The sequence below is a fragment of the Pseudophryne corroboree genome, chromosome 11, assembly GCF_028390025.1.
Source record: "Pseudophryne corroboree isolate aPseCor3 chromosome 11, aPseCor3.hap2, whole genome shotgun sequence".
In the NCBI taxonomy this organism is placed as follows: Eukaryota; Metazoa; Chordata; class Amphibia; order Anura; family Myobatrachidae; genus Pseudophryne; species Pseudophryne corroboree.
Window position 1 is genome coordinate 32,167,681 of NC_086454.1, and position 12,263 is coordinate 32,179,943.

Here is a 12,263-nt window from a genome sequence, read left to right on the forward strand (position 1 = left end):
CTAAATTTGAAAAATATACAGTATATGACCATAGACCTGATAACATAATGAAGGGTTTGCTACTACCAACAAGTAAATCACATGTAGAAATTGAGGAATATCCAGTGGAACAGCAGGCGTTCCGGTTGGTGCATTTAATATGATAAAACATAATTTCATTGAGAGAAGAAAAATCTTCAACATTAAAAACAGCAGCGAAGCAATGTCTTACAATATTTAGGAGAGAGGAGATGTACTAAGGAGTGAAAAGAGTGGAGAAGTGAGCCAGTGGAGATGTCGCCCATGGCAACCAATCAGCACTGAAGTAACATTTATAATTTGCATACTGTAAAATTATACAGAGCAGCTGATTGGTCCCCATGGGCAACTTCTCCATTCTTTTCACTACTTAGTGTAGTACATCTGAATAATGAGAATATATGTGTTAAAAGAAAGGTTCCCACTGTGTGTTGAAATGTTTCATGAAAATGACTAGAGATGTGCAGGTTCGGACTTACTCAGTACTTAACACCAAAATTAACGCAAGTGTTCGGATTTATCTGGATTTTTCTTATTGGCTATCCAAAACACGTGACATCTGAGAGCCAATAATATGCCGTTTTAAGATCCGGGTATTTCCAAACCTGCACATCTCTAAAAATGACTGATACAGTGTGTGTGTTAATTTTGCGTATAGGTGGTGGGGCGGGTGTGGATCAATGGCTCAACAGTGTTATGGTCGACATGCATTAAATTATCATGTACAAAAGGTCGACTCATGAAAGGTCGACCGTGCTTTAGGTCGACCGATGCAAACAAAATATCGAGTTATTTAAAAAAAAAAAAAAAAGCCGACACGACAGTGGTCGACACACAAATGGTTGACACATGTTTTTGGGGCCAAATCTTGTATATTTCATGTTATGTAACCACCATCAGTACAAAAGCGTACCCTCGTGGGCTCACTTCACTCGCCATGCTTTGGGCAAGGTGGCTCACCCTGTAGATGACAATGTGGACAGTAAATCAAGCAAATGTTGAGAAAACGTGAAAAACAAACAAAAAAAGTGTCGACCATTGTTACTCAACCTTTTGTACCTGTGGACGTTAACTGTGTGGAGTTTGTATGTTCCCCCACTGCTTGCATGGTTTGCCTCTGGGTACTCTGGTTTCTACCCGCAATGCAAAAATATACTGGTAGGTTTACTGGCTCCCAACAAACATTAACCCTAGGGTGTAAGTGTTGATAAAGCTAAATATTTATCGTATATAAAACACTTTAAGAGGTCTAAGAACACTGTACGCTATCTACGTAAGAAGTACCGTAAGGGTACGCAAGTTGTGTAGCGATCGCTCAACCGTAGTCGAGACGCTCAAGCGTCACGTTCGCTTACGGCCCAGTGATCACAGGCAGGCACGCTATTGGCTGCCGACTAACGTAATGATTCGCTATAGCGTAGCGTACGCTCGGGACCACGAGGAGATCACCAGCGGTGCAGACGCTTACAACGTTAAAACCTTTATATCTATACCTTTAACAATGAGATACACAGTATACCTTAGTGTAGAGACAGAGTGTAAGTGCAACCTGGTGTAACCTGATTAACTACAAAAGCTGCTTGAGCGTCACCGACGCTCAGAGAATACTTAACACTATAAAGAATACACAGATACCTGGGCTTAGGGTCCAAAACCTATTATATGTATTATAACTATTATACTTGCAAAAGGAATCACAGTACAAATGATACACTACAATATAACATAAACCAACTAACCAGATAACTACACAGGAAATACAATACAATACAATACAATACAATAAAGGGAAAATAAGAGAGAGATAGAGGAGGGAGAGAGAGAGATGGCTCACAGTAAGACAATATGATTACGGAGAAAACTTACGCACAAGGGGAACGATCGCATGCGCCTCGATATCCAGCTCCCGATTATCAGTAATGAGAACCGTTGATGAGAGTGAAGTCGGATATGGTCGGCTCGCCTATTTATGCCCCACACACAATACAATTCAATGGTCCCTACAATCTCATTGTCCATTGGACACAGGAATTCGGCTTCGCATTATAACAAAAGGTCATAGGTTGATTCATACAGGTGGGCTGTGACTGTTTCCAACTGTTCAGGTGGGTGGGATACTGGGTTTCCCGCCGCATGACTAAGTAAGAACAAATAATAGTAAATGGACATAAACTTCTTATGTCCATAACTATTCGCACGAGCGATTAATCCGCTCCAAACCAACACCGGAATATTGCTATTTAAATACTCTTCCGATGGGTACCAAACACTACTGTATGACCCCTGTTAGACCCTTCGTACAATACAAAGAGGAATCTCTCCGTTCAGGAACATGCTATGTTAACCAAACTTTCAGAATCTATCAAAGGGACCATGATCTATAAAATACCTTATTTGTGAAAATATGTAACGATTGAGTCGCACGCTACGACTACACAAACTTTACCGTAAATACGCATACCGAGCACCAGCGGGTGCACGCAACAGCGGGTATGCGCACTCACGGGAGAGCGCACGCATGCGCAGCGCGGACCTGAATGAGGTGCAAATATGGCAGTGTGCATAGAGATATTTTTCTGACTTTGACAGTCCACCCTTTGGCAGTCAATAATAACTGCCACTTCCTGAAAACATTTCAAAAGGAGAAAAATATATGTTAGGGGTTAATTCATTTCCATGGTTGGGTAAGGGAGGAGAGAGGAGTAGGTGTGAAGAGGGTATGACCTAGTGAGATAGCAGAAGCATGGGTGTATGAATCCGTGTTTGGGGGGTCATGTATCATCGTGCCGTACGTGTTGTAAATTAAGCTTCGAGGTATTGCGAAGTATACATTTGAATTCCTTCTTATCCCGTGGTACGGGTCTGTGGATGGGCTGTCAAACTTTACCGAGCTCTTTTCGGATTTTGAACAAAATGGGGAGCACATTTTAGTTGATGATACATGAATGGGGGAATATGTGATTGCTGATATCTGAGCCTGTATTCCCTATACTATGTGTGTCATTACCTGAGGGTTGTAGAAATGAAGATAAAGAACACTTATGGAAAATGCAGTAGTATTCTATGTCAGGTTAATGTACATCTGTCGGTTGAAGTTTTGTTCGGTATCAGTTGAAAGTCGTCTTATTTGCGCTGTGTTGCCCATTAGGTGTGAGCAAAAAGCTTTGTCAATGCCATTAGATTTACAAAAAAATGTTGGGCTAGCGTAAGTTTAAGAATTCTAGGGAAACTGGGGATCCATGGCAAAGTTCATCAAATGTCCATATCTCAAGTGGTCAAAACTTCTTCTTTGGTCTATCCGTTGTCTGTATAGCGTCTCGTCAACTTCCTCGTCCAAGGGGGTCTTTTTATCTTGGAGAAAAGCAGAAAAAAACAGGTGAAAGAAACGGACCGTATAATCGCATTTTCATTACATCATTATTTCTATCATTGGGTCATAAATCAAATCCAGGTTAATTACAGTTTCCTCACTCCTCAAACTCATTACCCTGGTACGATGTTTGCACTTCATTAAAGCCTGACCGCATCTAAATATCAATCCAATCGATATGACAACACCTAAGATACATAGGAGAAACTTCCCAACATCCATTATGACTCCTTGAGCCCAGTCTCCCAAACCGGAGAACCAATTTCGCGGGTTCAACCATGACACCCAACCAGTCAGCTCATTACCTACAGCAGCAAGAGTGAGATTGTGTTTTCGGCGAAATTCCCACTTCAATTGGAGAATATCGTCCATCTTTTGGTCTATGACCTCGACCGGATCCTCGGTGCTATTCGTGATATACGTGCAACACTTCACGCCGTACTGTGTTGCTAATGTAACACAATATCCGCCTGTCACTGCTGTGAGGTAATTAAGAACCATTCTATGCTGCACCAGTTCTGTTTTATAAGCTTGAAGTTCCCTTCCAGTATATCTAAACGTGTCATCATACATTTCAGTGATATTATCTAACAAATTTGCGAGCGCCGATATGTATTTATAATTTAGCACTCCTCTAGCGGTGCGGGTGAAATCTAACGCGATTAAGAATTGAATCCCGGTGGATTCACTTATCAGATCAGAGGCCGGATGCTCTGTCTTCTCTATCAGGTGTCTTTTAACAACGTGCTCGTAGTGGGTGTGAGTATAAGGAGCTTGGGCACCACGATGTATGTCTTTCATTTTATCATGTGTTACAGTCATTACTTCAGGCAATACTTTTCCAATATAACACAATCCTTCAGAGTTTGGGGCAAGCCACTTGTACGCCTTTCTCCCGCATATGAAATATGCATCATCGGGGAGAACATATGGGACGGAGAAGGACATAACCATATTACACACCTTCCAGGTGAAATCTCCTAACCCTAATTCTTCCATCTGCTTAATACACGTATCAGGTTGTACGATATGTGCACAGTATCCTGGTGATACTTCTCCAACTCTCGTAATCCTATTTCCTAAGGTGTACCTATACCGGAAAGATTTTCCTCTACTGGCTATGTGGCGTACAAGCTCTGTATCTGTAGGCATTCTATCTGCTCTATGCGAAAAGGTCATGGTGTGGTTACTCCATGACACTTCCCAATTTCCCGGCTTTCTGGGATTAGAGATGTTGAAACATAATAGGGACCTATCCACATGGTATTGGTGGAGCTTCAAACTAGGAGGGCTGGAGATATTAAACCTCCTGTCCACCGGTCTCCCACCATTTAACTCAAGTACCTCCCCTATCGTTAAAGGAAATGGTACTAGCCCTGATTTGCTATGACCCTGAGGTACTTGAGAGCATACCCAACAATCTGTTTTGTTTAACACATTACCCACTAAGGAGTGATAGTCACTCAATGGATGCCGGTCCATATGGATATTAAAACTGGATTGGCATTTCTTAATGCACCCATCTTCAATGACATTGTTACAGAGCCTACAGATACAGTTTTCCTCAGCTAACAATCCGTCACAATTCCTTCTATGGTCAATGCTATCGGATCGTTTTCTGATACTCGCCTTTGCTTGTTGGTTAGGTTGATCTTGGAAAACTACGCCTCCATCTTTATCATCAGAACCCATTCCAGAACCTCTATCGACCTCCATGGTACTCTCGCCGGAACAGACTGCTCTGGTCAACATCATGGTCAACAGGAAAATCCGGATCACAGTCTCTTAGGGCAAGTCCATCTTATAGGAGGAAACGGAGAAGAATGAGAAGGAGGAAAAAGAAATTTGAGGGAGAGGGGATGGGAAGTGGAGGAAAACAATAAAAGGGAGTGGGGAGTCGACAACAGCTCTCGGTCTTCAAGGCTCAGGTGCCGCCTCAGTCCTCCTGGAACAGACACTCCAGTGATACAACCTCTACCGTCTGTTCCTTATCACGGGACTTCTCTGGATCAGCAACCTTTTTGCAGTGGGATGAATGGACCCAAGTCTCTCTCTCAGCAACCTTCAATGCTGTAGTGCTAGTCAATAAGACCTGGTATGGTCCTTCCCATCTGTCAATAAGGCAACCTGAGCGTAGAAAATTCCGTATCATTACATAATCCCCAGGTTCAATGTCATGACAATTACTATCAGGTAGATCAGGAATCACCAACTTCAGATTATCATTTTGATTCCTTAACTGTTTACTCATGTTAATCAAGTACTTTATAGTTACTTCATTGTTACATTTCAAATCATCCTGAGGGTTAATCATGGCATGCGGTTGTCGACCAAACAAGATTTCAAAGGGAGACAGATTAAGGGGGGACCTGGGAGTGGTTCTGATACTGTACAATACAATGGGTAAAGCTTCTGGCCATGTCAATCCTGTCTCTGCCATCACTTTACTCAATTTATTTTTAATAGTGCTGTTCACTCTTTCGACCTTCGCACTCGCCTGTGGACGGTACGGAGTGTGCAGCTTGCTATCAATTCCCATCAACTTACACATTCCTTGAAAGACATCACCTGTAAAATGGGTACCCCTATCACTTTCGATTATTCTAGGGATACCATATCTACATACAAATTCCTGCACAATTTTCTTAGCAGTAAACATAGCGGTATTTGTAGCCGCAGGAAATGCTTCGACCCAATTTGAGAAAACATCTATACAAACAAGTACATATTTCAAATTCCGACAAGGGGGTAATTGTATAAAGTCAATTTGTATTACCTGGAAAGGGCCGCCGGCAGGTGGGATATGGGATGGTTCTGTAGGTATTGCCTTTCCAATATTCTTTCTCAAACAGGTAAGGCATGACATTGCTCTTTTACTCGCATGAGAGGAGAATCCTGGGGTGCACCAATATGCTCTCACCAATTTGCACATCCCTTCCTTGCCTAGATGAGTCAGCCCGTGAGCTGCTTCAGCCAGACATGGAAGATATGCTCTGGGGGCCACTGGTTTACCATGTCCATCCGTCCAGAGTCCTGAGGACTCCTGGCCATATCCCTTTGCCTTCCAGACTGCCTTTTCCTGTGTGGAACACAAATTTTGTATTTCACACAACTTCTGTGTGTTAATGGTATTAAATACCATCAATTGTGTGGTGTCTGTCTGTATGGGGGTAGCAGCTGCTAACTTAGCAGCTTCGTCTGCTCGGCTGTTACCAAGTGATACCGGGTCTTGGCTATATGTGTGTGCTTTACATTTGATAACAGCCACTCTGTCGGGTTCCTGTATCGCTGTTAGAAGCCTTTTTATGTGAGTTGCATGCGCTACCGGTGTACCAGCTGCCGTCATGAAATTTCTGAGGCGCCATAGGGCTCCGAAATCATGGACTACCCCGAATGCGTATCTAGAATCGGTGTAGATATTGGCTGACTTACCCTTAGCCAATTCACATGCTCTGGTTAGGGCGACCAGTTCAGCAACCTGGGCTGAGTGAGGTGGGCCTAGCGGTTCCGCTTCTATGGTGTCTTGGTCATCTACGACTGCGTATCCAGTACACAAGTCTCCCGAGTCTGACTGTCTATGACAACTACCGTCCGTGTAGAACGTGAGTTCTGCATCTTCCAGTGGGTTGTCACTGATGTCAGGCCTTGCGGTAAAATTTTGGGTCAAATATTCCATACAATCATGTGTATCTTCCTTTATATTAAATCCTCCTTCCCCATCACTCTCACCTTCCACCCTTTGTGCCTGACCAGGCACACCTGGGAGATACGTTGCAGGATTTAATGCACTGCATCTCCTTATGGTGATGTTTACGGGGGCCATTAGTGCCAATTCCCATCTTGTAAACCTCGCTGATGAGACGTGTCTGGTTTGGGCAGAATTCAATAAGGCTGATACTGCATGTGGCGTATGGATTGTGAGGTTGTGGCCTAGCACGACGTCTTCGCTTTTTGTCACTAGCAATGCTATCGCAGCAACGCTTCGCAAGCATGTGGGGAGGGATCGCGCTACCGTGTCTAGCTGAGCGCTGTAGTATGCAACTGGCCTACTGGCATCACCGTGTTTTTGGGTTAGTACACCTGCCGCGCAACCAGCACTTTCTGTTCCGTATAGTTCAAAGGGTTTTCCATAGTCTGGCATACCTAGTGCTGGTGCCTGTGTTAGGCACTGTTTGAGTCTCTCAAATGCTGTTTCGGACTCGTCTGTATGCGAAATCCTATCAGGTTTGTTTGAGGAGACCATTTCCTGCAAAGGTAACGCCAAAATGGAAAACCCTGGGATCCAATTACGGCAATACCCACACATTCCTAAAAACGTTCTGATCTGTTGCTGGGTTTGTGGCAGAGTCATGTCTCTAATTGCTTGGATTCTATCAGCGGTCAGGTGTCTCAGTCCTTGTGTTAGACAGTGTCCCAAATATTTTACCTTAGTTTGGCATAATTGTAACTTGTCTTTGGACACCTTGTGTCCGGTGTCTGAAAGATGAAACAGGAGCTGTTTCGTATCCTTCAGAGATGCTTCCAGTGAATCTGAACACAGCAGTAAATCGTCCACATACTGTATCAATACTGATCCACTGTCTGGTTGGAAAGACTGTAAACAATCATGCAAAGCCTGAGAAAATATACTTAGACTATCTATGAAACCTTGGGGTAATCGAGTCCACGTGTATTGGACTCCTCTGTATGTAAATGCAAACAAATATTGGCTGTCAGGGTGCAGAGGTACCGAAAAGAAAGCGGAGCAGAGGTCAATAACAGTGAAAAATTTGGCAGTGGGAGGGATTTGCATTAGGATGACAGCTGGATTTGGCACTACGGGGAACTGACTCTCAACTATTTTGTTAATCCCCCTTAGATCCTGCACTAGTCTGTAACCCCTCCCCCCACTCTTTTTAACAGGGAAGATGGGACTATTGGCAGTGCTGGACGTTCTTACCAGAATGCCCTGTTGCAGCAAGCGCTCTATTACTGGGTAAACTCCTAACTCCACCTCTGGCTTCAGAGGGTACTGTGGGATTTTTGGAGCTATCCTACCATCTTTTACTTGTACAACTACTGGAGCTACGTTTGCCATTAATCCAGTGTCTTGTCCGTCTTTTGTCCAAAGTGACTCTGGTATCTGAGATGTCATCTCTTCTATTTGGGATGGATTCCTGTTTGTCATAATGGTATGTGACATTAATTTTGATGGGGAGTCTAACATGTCTCGCACTTCCTGAGCGTGTTTCTCAGGTATGTCCAAGAATACACCTTCAGGAGTACAATAAATGACGCACCCCATTTTACACAGTAAGTCTCTTCCCAGGAGATTGGTTGGTGCCGATGCAGCCAGCAAAAAGGAATGCTTGGTATGCAAAGGCCCTATTGTAATCTCGGCTGGTTTGCTAACAGGGTAGTGCTGGACTACTCCTGTTACTCCCATGGCTGGAATTGTCCTACCAGTGGTTCTCATGCCCACTGTCGAATTTATCACTGACTTGGCCGCCCCTGTGTCTACAAGAAAGTTTAAAGTTTTACCAGCTACATTAATTGCGATCTCGGGTTCACTTCCAAGGTTGGCAATTAATTTTACTGGCTGCAGATTACAGGTATGGCTACACCCCTATTGGGTATGGTGACCTTCCTGAATCCCGCTGGCAGCAACTACTTGTGAGGGAGTTAGCTGGGAACTACCAGAGGCATGCCAGTCTCTGTTCGGGGGATATCTTTTCGTTTCCCCTGTATGTGGCTCATAACTCCGTTTCTGTGGACCCCGATCCCAATGTCGTGTGTCGTGTCGTTGTCTAGGGGGTTGGTATGAGTTTCGTGGATTCTTTACTCTACAATCTCGTGCCATGTGTCCCTGTTTGTGACAAGAATAACAAGTAACCATACTTGACTTACCCACAGGATTTGGTGATACAAACAAAGGCTGCCTTGTGGTCAGAGCCTGTATACTTACTGACATTAATTTATCACCTTGTTGTTCCCTGTGTCTGGTGATGTTTCTATCGTGATCAATAGCAGCCTCTCTCAAAGTAGCCACAGACAGACCTCGCCAACATGGTTGTGTGGTCTGTACCCTAGTCTTCAATGACTCTTTTAAACCATCCATCAGTACCGATACTGCTACTTCCCGATGGTTTGTGTCTGTTTTAATGTCCTCTATGCCTGTGTATTTTGCCATTTCTAATAATGCTCTGTGAAAATACTCTGCAGCTGTCTCTGACTCCTTCTGTTTAATGGAGAATATCTTATTCCATTTAGCTACTGCTGGGAAATACTCTTTTAACTGCAAGTTTATTCTTTTCACATTATCTTGGTTGTACACATCTGTAAGAGGTACATCATGATCTAGTCCGCAATCAGCTAAAAATTGAGTTGCGTCGACATTTGAGGGTAAACATGCTCTCAGCAATATCTGCCAGTCTTTATTGTTGGGCTCTACAGTGTTACCTAAGTCTCTGATGTATTTTTGACTGGCAACTAAATCTTTTCTAGGGTCAGGAAATTCAGACACTATGGTCCTTAATTCCATTCGGGAAAATGGGGTGTACATGGCAATGTTCCTAATGGGAGTGGCTCCTGATGTGTCTGTTTTCCCATTTGGCACTGCTATTGCTCTAACAGGTGTAATTCTAACAACCTCATTCTGTGTAGATTCTACAGGCTGTGGTGAAATAGCCTCAGCATAATGCATGGTGCCGTACTTACCAGTTGATACGACCTCACCTATCCCTCCGCTAGGGGCCTTTACTAATCTCGTGGGTGGAGCTGTGCCTACTGTGGTCTCTGCTATGGTGGCTGCTAGAGAGAGCGCTGAAATCGTTGCCGATTCGTCCTCTTGATCACACTCCTGAGGAAAGTTCAAAACAGGGTACAACTTGCACGGGTTAATACTTGCATGGGTTAATGGGTTAACATTATCATTAACATTTACACAGTTACTAAGTGATTTTGTGTTACACCTTAGTGCGTCTTTCTCCGCAATCAACTTCTCTCCTGATATGTATGGTGGCGGTGGGGCCGTGGCAATCAGTTTTCTGTTAGAGCCAGATCCCGCCGCCTGAGCCAAACCTCTCTGTATCTCACCTTCCTGTTGCCACAACTGTAAATAATCATAATGCTGGATTCGTCTCTTTGTTGATTTTATGAGACATATCCTCCTCCTTAAATTTTGTAACACTTCTGAGCTGAAGCTCCCTACTCTTGGGAATTTCTCCCCGTCATGTACAGTCATTCTCTCCCATTCATCACATAAAGTTTCTGTGTGACTTCCATATTTCTCACACATTATATACCTGGCCGACCCAATTGGTCGGACCACTGAATCAACCCGAACCGAGGTTGATCGCCCCCTACCTGAACAAGTGGCCCCCATAGTTCGAAAGTGTTGCTTTATTTAGCCAACCCTTACGCAAAACCAAATGTCCACAATAGGCTGACGGTGGCGGTTTACCGAGTACCCCACTCACTCGCCCACGCCGACCAATACGACCTGATCACACCGATATGGTGCTGGCGTACTCGACCTAGGGCCCCTGCGACCTGAACCTCTATTTACTGGAACCTGCGAGGGTTATCCGAAGAACACTTACTCTTTCCAGTAACTATTGGTTGCTGGATAGTTCCTGAGTGAGCAGCAAACTTCCCTTAAAATAAAAAAAATTACACAAATCACGTTAGAGTGTACAAATAGCGTTTGTGACCCCTTTACTCTAATGGTATTAGGTCAGATTACTAACTAGTGTACACAATTACGTGCGGTCCAATCGTTCAGTACACAAACAACTAAGCTTATGTACGGAAAGACCAATGGAATCGAAAATTACGACTGCGAATTCCTTCAGCCAGAGCTTATATGGCCTATATGGGTGTTGCACCAACCCTTTTCGGTGTTGTGCCTGTGAACTGTATAGCGGACTTCCTTGTCGGCTGTACCTGGACCTCCTGGTCTGCTATGACCTCCTGGTCTTGTTACAGTATGACCTCCTGGTCTTGTTACAGTATGACCTCCTGGTCTGCTATACTCTAATGCTCAAAATTGTATATTTAACCAGGGATGCCTCCCTAGCCACCGTGCACGTCACTTACACGCATGTACCTCACGAGTACTCGACTTTTCTTGTGGTTCAGCCTTTAAAAATTGTAAAAACACTCACTCATCACATGTACACTTTTGTTTCTATTTCTATTTCTGCGCAGAAATTTTTCTTTAGATCAGGTGTGTTACCAATTAATAAAAATAGATTCAATAAGAAAACACAGCGCTTTGCTAACCACCAAAGAAACGTTAATCCTTATCCCTTTTTTATATATATATATAAAACCTCACATTAGATTCCAGCTGCTCCCACCGGTGGTACTGCTCCACCAATAGATTGTAAAAGTACTAATAGATTTAATCAAGGGAGCGCTGAAAGCAAATTTATTTTATATATCATAAATTTAATATAATATGGTCCACACATATAACATCAATAAAAAACAATAAAAAACAGCAATTTAAAGGATATTATCCGGATAATTTAAAAACAACAATGTGCACTCAATGATCCTCCTATGTCCTGAGCTCAGGTTATTATATGTCCATTAATTAATAATCCGTTCCAAATCTGCTTAATAGTTTTTAATTTGAATCCGGCTGTGTCACTTTAGATGGTAATGAGTGATAACAGTCTCTTTTCATTCAGTTATGATCACAATTTAACTTGCATATTTAGCAGAAGGGGGAGAGCGCTGTGTGGTGATTGTCTTTCACAGCGGTATGCTACGACCCCTTAGTTCTCCCAGCCACTGCCCGCCTCAGACAGAGATATACTCACAGCCGCCTCGGCTTTCTACGGGGTACGGACCGTTTTCGCTTGGTCGCGCTTTAGCTTTTTCCCCAGTA

The 12,263-nt window shown here is 43.4% G+C and overlaps 1 protein-coding gene across 1 annotated transcript in view; it reads left to right on the plus strand.

The window, feature by feature from the left end:
• The window catches only part of IRAG1 (inositol 1,4,5-triphosphate receptor associated 1), a 196,888-nt gene that overhangs the window by 139,299 nt on the left and 45,326 nt on the right, over positions 1 to 12,263 (plus strand). The window lies entirely within an intron of this gene.